Source organism: Kogia breviceps, chromosome 15, assembly GCF_026419965.1.
Source record: "Kogia breviceps isolate mKogBre1 chromosome 15, mKogBre1 haplotype 1, whole genome shotgun sequence".
Classification (NCBI taxonomy): domain Eukaryota; kingdom Metazoa; phylum Chordata; class Mammalia; order Artiodactyla; family Physeteridae; genus Kogia; species Kogia breviceps.
Genome location: NC_081324.1, coordinates 66,971,025 through 66,982,685, shown reverse-complemented (window position 1 = coordinate 66,982,685; position 11,661 = coordinate 66,971,025). Strand labels below are relative to the sequence as shown.

The 11,661-nt window shown below is 44.9% G+C and overlaps 1 protein-coding gene across 3 annotated transcripts in view; it reads left to right on the top strand.

The window, feature by feature from the left end:
- The first annotated feature begins 43 nt into the window (after positions 1–43).
- The window catches only part of TCN2 (transcobalamin 2), a 36,779-nt gene continuing 25,161 nt past the window's right edge, over positions 44–11,661 (top strand). The window contains exons 1-2 of one of the 3 annotated variants that reach the window (XM_067014702.1): positions 74–200; positions 3,597–3,712. The gene's annotated coding sequence lies outside the window, so the exon portion shown is untranslated. Of the gene's footprint in view, positions 201–3,596; positions 3,713–11,661 lie in introns of all 3 variants that reach the window. The other 2 variants (XM_067014704.1, XM_067014703.1) reach the window with 2 other exon arrangements.

Here is an 11,661-nt window from a genome sequence, read left to right as displayed (position 1 = left end):
TGATGACGAGCGCTTGACGTTATGAGCCCCGTTGCATGTTGGGATGGAAGGGGGCGGAAGTCTTAGAGGCGGCACCGCGCTTTCTGGAATGCTGAGGGGAGCCATACTCCGAGGTGTGGGAGCAGGAGTTGCGTTGTCGTGGTAACGGTTGCTAGGCGTCGTCGGAACTTGTGTTCCTTGTCTGAGAGGCCGCCTAGGCGGTAAGTGAACGGGGGATTGCTTCGCCGTTGGCCATTGGCTTTTACTTTTGTCCGTTCGCTGTTACCGGGATAAACAGAGCAAAACCAGACGTTTTTCTTCACAGAGGTGGAGAGACTCGAGAGGCCACTTATATTTTCTGAGCCTTAGCGGAGGGTTGAAAAATGACGAAAGACCAAGCAGAATTACAGAACTCGTGGTATATTTAAAATGCACATTCAACACGTTTGAGCTTTAAATATGTATACACAAATTTCGTAGTTTGTTCCTCAAAGAATAACTACAAGATTTATACACATATTCACACCAAGTGGTGTGGTCTGGGAAGCAGGTAAAATTTGTAAAATTTGATGTTTTCTTTTTTCAGGCCTCTAAACTCCATTTGGAGATTGCCTCAAATTTTTATTTATTTATTTATTTTTGCCGTACGCGGGCCTCTCACTATCGCGGCCTCTCCCGTTGCGGAGCACAGGCTCCGGACGCGCAGGCTCAGCGGCCATGGCTCACGAGCCCAGGACGCGCAGGCTCAGCAGCCATGGCTCACGAGCCCAGCCGCTCCGCGGCACGTGGGATCCTCCCGGACCGGGGCACGAACCCGCGTCCCCTGCATTGGCAGGCGGACTCTCAACCACTGCGCCACCAGGGAAGCCCTCAAATTTTTATTTATTTTTTTATTATTTAATTTATTTTTGACTGCTGCGGCACATGGGATCTTCACTGAGGCGTGGGGGATCTTTCGTTGTAGCTCACAGGCTCCCAGTCGTGGTGTGTGGGCTTCTCTCTGGTTCCGGCACGAGGGTTTTTTTCTCTCTAGTTTTGGCGCTCTGGTTCCAGAGCGTGTAAACTCTGTCGTTTGCGGTACATGGGCTCTAGATGAGGCGCGAGAGCTCTGTAGTTGTGGCGCACCGGCTTAGTTGCCCCCCAGCGTCTGGGATCTTAGTTCCTTGACCAGGGATTGAACCTCTGTCCCCTGCATTGTAAGGTGGACTTTTTACCACTGGACCACCAGGGAAGTCCCAAGATTGCCTCAAAATTTTAAATTTGAGGCCCTGTGAATGTGACCTGACCCAAGGTTGTGGTGATAGAACTCACCCTTTAAAGGTAAATACAGACATTAAGCACTGACTAGTGCTTGTTTTGAACAACGTGCATTTTATTATGTACTTTCAATTAAAGCTAAAATAAAATAAAATAAAAACCTGGTGATTCTACAAACAGCGAAAAATGAAATGAAATGAAAACCGGGTAGGGGAAGGTGAGCTGGCAAAACTTTGAACGAACTTGCCAGAGAGGTGTGAGGAAAACCAGGGTCATGTGGTGCTCACAGCAGAAGACCAAGGAGTGTTCCAGAAGGGGGGCAGGAGAGAAGGAAGGATGGCAAAGATTGGTGCCACCATGAAAGTTATAAAAGGTGCAGAGGTGGTGGTCTCTATCATATCTGTGTTTAATTCATCAGTCTGGTGTCTGCAGAAACTGGATTGATTCTGGAGAATGACTATAGATTACTGTGCACTCAAACAAGTAATAGCCCTGGTCACAATTGATGTGCTTGAAATTGTTTCATTGCTAGAGCAGATTAATAAGGCTTGAGGTATATGGTTTGCTGCCATTGATTTAGCAAGTTCATTCTTTTACATTCCACTTAGAAAAGAGGATCAGGACTTCCCTGGCGGTCCAGTGGTTAAGACTCCACGCTTCCAAAGCAGGGAGTGTGGGTTCGATCCCTGGTCTGGTAACTAAGATCCCACATGCTGCGTGGTGTGGCCAAAAAAAAAAGAGGATCAGAAACACTTCTCATTCTCATGGAACTGACAATAATATTCATTTAGTTTTACATTGGGGCTATGTTAACTCTCCTGCCCTCTGTCATAATACTAGTCTGAAGAGATCTGGAGCATTGGAACAGCCTACGGATGTGACACTGATCTGTTACACTGATATCATGCTGATCAGACAGGACATGTAGAGAGGGCTCTGAAGCAGGTCCTGGCTGCAGAGCAAACCGTGCACCACTTGGACCATCAGATCCAGCAGACCCTATGGTGTTGGTGGAGTCAGCGGAGGGAAAGATGCAGTATAGAGCTTATGGCAAGCCCCAGTGGGAGAATCACAATGCAGAACTCTGGAATTCTTGGGCAAGGTCATGCCACCTACTGCAGAGAAGTATACACCATTGAAGAAATACCTGCTGGCTTGTTACTGAGCCCTGGTAGAAAACAGTTGGCCATTGGTCATCAAGTGACCAAGTTCAGAACTTCCTATTAAGAGTTGGGTTATTTTGGACCCAGTGAGGAATAAAAGTAAATGGGCCCAGCAGAGGTCACTGTAAATATAATCAAGCCCTCCTGGGACCAGAGGGCACAAGTAAGCTGCATGAGCAAGTAGCCTAGGACCACTATTGCATACAACAGTTGCTCCAAAATCCCTTCCCTGTTTGCACCTAAGCCTGTATGGAGGTCCCACATGACTAGCTGAAAACGAGGAGGAAAAGACTCAAGCTTGCTCTATGGACAGGTTGGCTCAGTGCACAGGTGCAAAGCAAAAATAGACCACAGCTACATAGCAGCCACTTTCAGGGTTGGTTTTGAAAGTCAGTGGAGATGGAAAATCTTCCCAATGGGTGGAGCTGCAAGCAGTCATCCCCTTTTTATGGAAGGAGAAGTGGCCCAAGTTGAAAATACAGATAGGTTCCTGAGCAGTGGTCAGTGGTCTGGCTGTCTGGAAGGGGATCTGGAAGGAAAAGGACTAGAATGTAGAGATAAGGAGGTCTGAGGTAGAGGCATATGGCTGGATGAGAGAAATAGAGAAAACACTGAGCCCCCAATATGCCACTATTCCTTGAGGAGACCAACTGGCCACTTGATAATTCAGCTACAGTGGGCGTTTCTGTCCTGGAAATGTCACCAGTTTGTCCTGAGAGAGAGAGATACCTAACCTGGGCAAGGGTCTACCTGCAGAGTCTCAGCCAGAGCCACTATTCAGCAGCCTATGGAATGCCTGATCTACAAGCATGGAATCCCACGTATCATAGCCTTCAAGTAGGGACCCATTTTACATGCAGGGAGGTGTAGGAGTAGGCCCATGGCTTTGGAATCCCATGGATATACCACCTACTGCACCATCCAGAGACATCCAGCATCACAGAATGCTGGAACACCCTTCTACAAGCATAACTGAGGTACCAGCTTGGAGGAAATACTCTGTGATAAGCCAACCCACTTACTCCCAATGACTCACTGGGAGAATATTGTGCTTCCCATTCCTGTAACTGTGAGCTCTGCAGTGTTGGAAACCCTGGTCCTCAAAGAGAACATGCTTTTCCCAGGGGACACAGAAAGGGTTCCATTGAATTATAAGTTATGGCTACCACATCAGTACTTTGACTTTCTTGTGCACAGGGACCAGCAGGTTTGAAGAAGAGTCACTGTACTGGCAGGAGTAATTGACCTCGAGCAGCTGGAAGAGGTCACACTGCTCTACACAGTGGGGCTGGGACAACATGTGCAGAACCCAGGTGAGCTGCTTGGGAGCCTCCTGGTACCCCATTGCCCACTGCAACTGAGAATGGACACATGAATTACCCCTGGCACGAAAAGAGTTAACATATCAAGGGTTCACAACCCTCAGCAATAAGGGTTTGGGTTATGCTATCATCAAGACCTGCTGAGGTAAGAGCTGAGACTCAGGTGAGCTTAGGATGGATGGTGGAAGAAGATGAATACCAACTGCAGCCCTAAGCCATGGATCAACCAAAGCAATGAAGGTTGTAGTTTATTCCGGTAGCATCCCTTTTCTTAGGTTCCACTCAGGAAGAGAGGCCCATGGAACTATCCCTGAACCTGTGTGGAGACGTAAATGTATGTGGTGCAAGGGGTGGACTGTAGTGGCTTCAAAACATGCCTCTCAGGTCTCCTACTGTGGGGAGCACAATTGCCCGATCGTCCCAGCTGTGCTCTGAAATACATCGAGTGCTAGTGCGAAGGCTGTGCTTCCCATGGGCTCAACAAGGATACTGAGGGAGGCCTGGTCCTTGGAGTCACAGAACTCCTCTGCTGGGTGACTGTTTTGTGTCAGTCTCAGCCTATCATCGATAGTGTTGCTATTGGCTAGGAGTGCCTGGGGGGCCTGTACTACCAGTGGGAGCCCCACCACCACCGCAGACATTTCCCCGACTGGAGCCAGTGTCGTGGATGGACTAGTCCTTGTGGTTCTCACTGTGATTGCAAGATACACCTCAGCAACAACCATTAGGGAACTTTGGGGGGAAAAAAAGGTTTATTACAAGTCCTGGAGGGTACCTGGCACGTCTGGGGCCACACAGCAAGGTCACAGGTAGAGAGAGAGAGAGAGCATGCACCTGGGGTTTTGCCTGTATTGGGGTTTTGCCTGTATTGGGGTTAAGGATGAGGTGCCAAGGCTTTCACAGGTTCACTCTTTATTGGCAAATGTAAAACAGAAGAGTCAGAATTAGGACACAGGAAGGGAAAAGTGGGGTCACTCAAGCAGTCAGTTATGTAGGTTACCCAGGACTTTCTAAAAGGGGAATTTTGGGGAATTCCCTGGGGGCCTAGCAGTTAGGACTCTGTGCTTTCACTGCTGAAGAGGAAGGTTCAGTCCCTGGTCAGGGAACTAAGATCTCAGAAGCCGCTGGGCTAAAAGAAAAAAAGGGGGGAGGGACTTCATGGGTGGGGGCAGCCTGTCTCCTTATCTATTAGTTTAGCTAGTAACTGTGTCCTGCAAAATGTTTGAGGTGCATGTCTTTGAAATGAATGCCTCAACAATTGAAAGCTTAATGTCAGGCACTTACAATTAAAAAAAAAAAAGCTTACTGTCAGGCACTTACACTACAGTAATTTTTTGTTTGTTTGTTTGTTTGTTTTTTGCGGTACACACGCCTCTCACTGTTTGTGGCCTCTCCCGTTGCGGAGCACAGGCTCTGGACGTGCAGGCTCAGCGGCCATGGCTCACGGGCCCAGCTGCTCCATGGCATGTGGGATCCTCCCAGACCGGGGCTCGAACCTGTGTCCCCTGCATCAGCAGGCAGACCCCCAACCACTGCGCCACCAGGGAAGCCCCACTACAGTAATTTTTTTAAAATTTATTTTTATTTTTGGCTGCATTGGGTCTTTGTTGCTGCACTTGGGCTTTTCTCTAGTTGCAGTGAGCGGGGGCTATTCTTTGTTGCAGTGCACAGGCTTCTTACTGGGTTGCTTCTCTTGTTGCAGAGCACGGGCTCTAGGCATGCGGGCTTCAGTAGTTGTGGCACTCGGGCTCAGTAGTTGTGGCTCACGGGCTCTAGACTGCAGGCTCAGTAGTTGTGGCGCACGGGCTTAGTTGCTCCACGGCATGTGGGATCTTCCCAGACCAGGGCTCGAACACATGTCCCCTGCATTGGCAGGCGGATTCTTAACCACTGAGCCACCAGGGAAGCCCCACTACAGTAACTTTTATCCCAGGGCTTGCCGTAGGCTTTGCTGAAAGTTTCTTAAATCTCTACAGCATTAATTATTAGAGAAATGCAAATCAAAACTACAATGAGGTATCACCTTACGCTAATCAGAATGACCATTATCAAAAAATCTAGAAACATAACTAATAAGAACCTGCTATATAAAAAATAAATAAAATAAAACCAAAAAAATCTAGAAACAATAAATGCCGGGAAGGGTGTGGTGAAAAGGGAACCCTCCTGCACTGTTGGTGGGAATGTAAATTGATACAGCCACTGTGGAAAACAGTATGGAGTTTCCTTAAAAAACTAAAATTAGGACTACCATATGACCCAGCAATCCCACTACTGGGCATACCCAGAGAAAACCATAATTCAAAAAGACACATGCACCTCAATGTTCATTGCAGCACTATTTACGATAGCCAGGACATGGAAGCAACCTAAATGCCCATCGACAGACTAATGGATCAAGAAGATGTGGTACATATATACAATGGAATGTTACTCAGCCATAAAAAGGAACGAAATTGGGTCATTTGTAGAGATGTGGATGGATCTAGAGACTGTCATACAGTGAAGTAAGTCAGAAATAGAAAAACAGATACCGTATATTAATGCATATATGTGGAACCTAGAAAAATGGTACAGATGAACTGGTTTGCAGGGCAGAAATAGAGACATACATGTTGAGAACAAACGTATGGATACCAAGGGGGGAAGTGGCAGGGGTGGTGGTGGTGGTGTGATGATTGGGAGATTGACATGTATACACTAATATGTATTAAATAGATAAATAATAAGAACCTGCTGTATAAATTCAAAAATTCAAAAAACAAAAAGACATGTACCACAATGTTCATTGCAGCACTATTTACAATAACCAGGACATGGAACCAACTTAAATGTCCATCAAGAGATGAGTGGATAAAGAAGATGTGGCACATATATACGGTGGAATATTACTTGCCATAAAAAGAAACAAAATTGAGTTATTTGTAGTGAGGTGGATGGACCTAGAGTCTGTCATACAGAGTGAAGTAAATCAGAAAGAGAAAAACAAACACCGTATGCTAACACATATATGTGGAATCTAAAAAACAAAAAAAAATGGTACTGATGAACCTAGTTTCAGGGCAGGAATAAAGAGGTAGACATAGAGAACGGACTTGAAGACATGGGGTGGGAGGGCGAAGCTGGGGCGAAGTGAGAGTAGCATCGACATATTTACACTACCAAATGTAAAATAGTTAGCTAGTGGGAAGCAGCAGCATAGCACAGGGAGATCAGCTTGGTGATTTGCGATGACCTAGAGAGGTGGGATAGGGAGGGTGTGAGGGAGGCTCAAGAGGGAGGGGTTATATGTATGCATATGGCTGATTCACTTTGTGGTACAACAGAAACTAACACAGTATTGTGAAGCAATTATACTCCAGTAAAGATCTATTAAAAAATATATATATCTCTACAGCAGTCTCAGACATCCCTTACCTATTTCCTTCCTTCCCTCTCTCCTTCACAGGGGTCAGACCTGCACCATAGTCTGACAGGTCCACTGGCTTCCTCTGGTTCCCTTTCCCTCATAGAATTTTCCCCAATCAAACCTATGCACATCTAATACCATCTTGGCATCTGCTCTTGGAGGACCAGGACTAACACAACCAGTCATAGATTTATAGCTTGATTTTTCACAAACCAAATACACCCATATAAGCAGTACCCAGCTCAGGAAACAGAACATGACCATCACCCAGGAGCCCTCCCTGCAGTGCCCCCTTCCAGTTCCTATCCCTCAAAGAGAATCACTAATCAAATTTTCATATCATACCTTAGTTTTGCCTATTTTTCAACTCTATGTGGACAAAAAAATGTCACCTGCTGTATCAGTAAAAAAAAAAAAGCATGTTCCTGCCATCAGCCACTGCAGCAGCCTCACTGGGCATCCTTGCTACCAAGTCCAAGCTCATACTGCTCGCTGCACGACAGGCCAATAAATTGAGAGATGAGTTGTTGGGGCAAGGAATAGTGACTTTATTCAGAAAGCCAGCAGACTGAGAAGATGGTGGACTCATGTCCCAGAGAACCATCTTGCCTGAGTTAGGATTCAGGCTTCCATTTATACTAAAAGGGGAGAGAGTAAAGTCAAACATTTCCTGGTTCCGGTCAGCCTCGGGAGGGGATGTGTGTGTTTCCTCCTTCCTGTAGTCTTTCACAGGTGGGCCTGGTCAGGATGTGAGCTAAACAAAGGGATTTTAGCTTAGTGCTCATCACCTGGGAGGCAGGGGTCCCAGAGGAGGGCCATTATAATTCAAGCTTATAGGCAACATCCCTTTAGTGATTAACTTGTAATAGAATTCCCTATTACACCCTTAGGGGATTCAGAATGGGGTAAAACAGGATACTAGCCCTAGATAGCTAAGGTGCATATCAAAGGAATGATTTCAATGAGCCCAGACACTTTCATCTTCCCATATATAGAAAAGCACTAAATTCATTAACTTGAGATATCTGTTTTCTCTTTAATTAACAGTAATCTTTTGATGTTTCAACTACCTGGGCTTTTTGTTGTTTTTCATTAGTTTGTTGTTTCTTTGTGTGTTTTTTGTTTATTTTTTTTTGCGAAAACTCTTCTATGTATCCTGGCTCCTCCCTTACCTCTTCAGAACAGTCCCTTAGAGTTATCTGAGAGACTGTATCCTGGGCTTAAGTCCTCAGAAAGTCTGCTGAATAAAACATAATTCTAAACTTTAAAAAAAATATTTATTTATTTTATTTATTTTGGCTGTGCTGGGTCTTAGTTATGGCAAGTGGGATCTTTAGTTGCAGCATGCATGTGGGATCCAGTTCCCCAACCAAGGATGGAACCTGGGCCCCTGCATTGGGAGTGCAGAGTCTTACCCACTGGACCACCAGGGAAGTCCCAATTCTAAACTTTTAGGTTGTGCATTTTTTTCAGTCGACAGTTATATCAACTGAATCTCATAGTATGGTTTGTCAAGAACTGTGAAGGGTCTGAGATGTTACTCCACTCACACAGATACATAACTTTTATATGTGAATACTGAAGAAACATGAGGCTTCTGGGTCAGGGAAGAGAGCTCTATCTTGATACTCACAACCAGATTAACAGCCAGGGTAACATTGCAGTATCGTTCCCCACACCTAGACCCACAGGCAGTGCAATGAGAGCTGATGGAAACTTTCTATGTGAGTGCCAAGTTACACCCCGTACATGAAGGATAGAGAACAACAGATTTTCTAATTTCTACCTGCAGGAGAAAAGTAGCTGCCTCTCCTCTGCTTCTTGGAGATTGAATGAAAAGTATCTTAGATACTTACCCTAACCTGTTCGAATGTAAATGTATTTCTTCAAAAACTGGATAAGCCCCAGTGTCTGGCTTATGTGACCTAGAGGTGTTTGGATGTGTGGACTTCATCCCTTTTGACAAGGAGATAGCTCTCTAGTCTTCCTGGTACCTTTGGGAGCTTAACTCTGGGCCTAGTCTGGGCTGTAACCATTTAAGTCTCTCAGGGAGATAACTTGTATTATCGTTTTGTTTCTGTCTCTCTCCTGCCCCCCTGCCCCTGGCCACAGCATGCCGGATTGAACCCAAGCTTCTGCAGTGGAAGAGTGGAGTCTTAACCACTGGACCACCAGGGAAGTCCCTAGGTTAAAGCAAGCATTTGCTCTTTATATTGTATACATTTCCACATCTCAGGAGGCTAGGGCTTTTTACAGGAAGACAGACATCCATGGAGATTTTAGTTCCCTACGTGCTGTGTTTTCTTTTTTGTCTGGCTTCTTTCAATCAACATTATGCTTGTGAAATTCATCCCTGTTGTTGTGTGAATGTTCACTCATGCTAATTGCCATATAGAATATACCATACTTTATCCATTCTATTCTTGGTGGAGATTAGGTAGTGCAAAAATTCAAACAATTGTGAAGATAGGGAACAGTCCACAAGACTACTCCCACTCTGACACCAGTTGCAAGTGCATGGGTCCCTGAGATCATCCTCAGTTTTGATAATTCACTAGAAGGACCTACAAAACTCAATGAAAGCTGTTATACCACAGTTAACAGTTTATTACAGGGAAAGCTACAGATTAAAATCAGCCAAGGGAAGAGACACTTGGGACAGGGTTTAGGAAAGTACCAAACGTGGAACTTAGTAACAGGCAGTGTTACATTCCTGGCATCAATGCATGACACTATGCATGGAGTATTGCCAACCAGGGAAGCTCACCAAAGCCTTGGTGTCCAGAGTCTTTATTGGGCTCCATCACTCAAGCAGGGTTGACTACCCATGTGGCTGAAAACGATTCCCAGCCCTCAGGAGGTCCAAGCTGGTATCAAATGAACCAAAGTGCCCCACCCTAAAAAACTGTTATCTGTCTGGCTTACGGCCCCCAGTCAAACAAGGACACTCCTATCAAGCATGACATTCCAAGGGCTTAGAGATTACCTCCCAGAAGCTGAGGGCAAAGGCCAGTCCTCCATTTCTCCTTGCAGTTTCTTTTTTTTTTTTTTTCTCCTTGCAGTTTTATCAAAATTCACCTTTTATTTTGTAGCTATATTATTAGGTTTAGAATGGTTTTAAAAAATCTTAGTGAATTGAATCTTTCATCAATATGCGGTAACCCTCTGTTCTGGTCATTGTTGTTGTGTAACAAATTATCTCAAAATTTAGTGATTTAAAACAAGAATCATTTTTTTATCTCATGGTTTCTGTGGGTTAAAAATTCGGCATGGGGGCTTCCCTGGTGGCGCAGTGGTTGAGAATCTGCCTGCTAATGCAGGGGACATGGGTTTGAGCCCTGGTCTGGGAAGATCCCACATGCAGCAGAGCAACTAGGCTCTGCCACAACTACTGAGCCTGTGCTCCACAACAAGAGAGGCCACGATAGTGAGAGGCCCATGCACCGCGATGAAGAGTGGCCCCCGCTTGCCACAACTAGAGAAAGCCCTCGCACAGAAACGAAGACCCAACACAGCCAAAAATAAAAAAAATAAAAAATAAAAAAATTCGGCATGGGGGAATTCCCTGGCAGTCCAATGGTTAGGACTCCATGCTTCCACTGCAGGGGGCACAGGTTCAATCCCTGGTCAGGGAACTAAGATCCCTGTGTGGCACGCCCATAAAAAAATAAATAAATAGAAATTGGGGATGGGGTCAGTTGACTGTTTCTATCTATAAGTCTTATGCAGTTGAAATCATGAAAGCTGGAATAGTCTGAGGGCTGGAGAAGCTGGGGGCTGGCTGGACATGCTTCTGTCTCTTCAGGTTATCACAGGGCTTCTTCAGGTAATCACGTGGATTACTTTCCTGGGCCAGTTTAGGCTTCCACCCAGAATAACAGCCTCAGGGCGGTTGGACTGCTTACACAGCAGATCTCAAGTGTTGCCATGAGCAGTGCATTTTCTTTTCTGACTTGAAGTCATATATTATCACTTCTCCTATATTATGCAACTTACAAACAAGTCACAAATCTGCCCAGATTCAAAGGGAGGGGACTTAGACTTTGTGGATGAATGACAAAATTATAGAAGACCACAGTGGGTATTGTTGCAGCCATCTTTGCAAAATACAATCTGATATATGCTCTTTGTCTCTATTAATGCTTGTTGCCTAATACTATTTGATCTGATAATAATGTAGCTAAGCCAACTTTATTTTGGTTGGTATTTTTCTGGTATATCTTTTTCTAACCTTTCACTTTTAATCTTTTTGCATTTTTATGTTATAGGAATTTCTCTTGAAAACAGAATATAGCTGGGTATTTTAAAAACCAACCTGATAATCTTTGCCCTTGAACTGGATAGTTTAATCCATTTACATGGATTGTGATGGCTGATATATTTGGGTTTCTGTCTTATTTTTGTTCTACCTATTCACTTTTTCTGGGTTTCTTTTTTCTCCCCCTCCTTTTTGTTTTCTTTTAGATTAAATTCTCCCCACAATAATTCTGTTTGTCCTTCTACTAGTTTATATACTCTGTTTCTGTTCTTT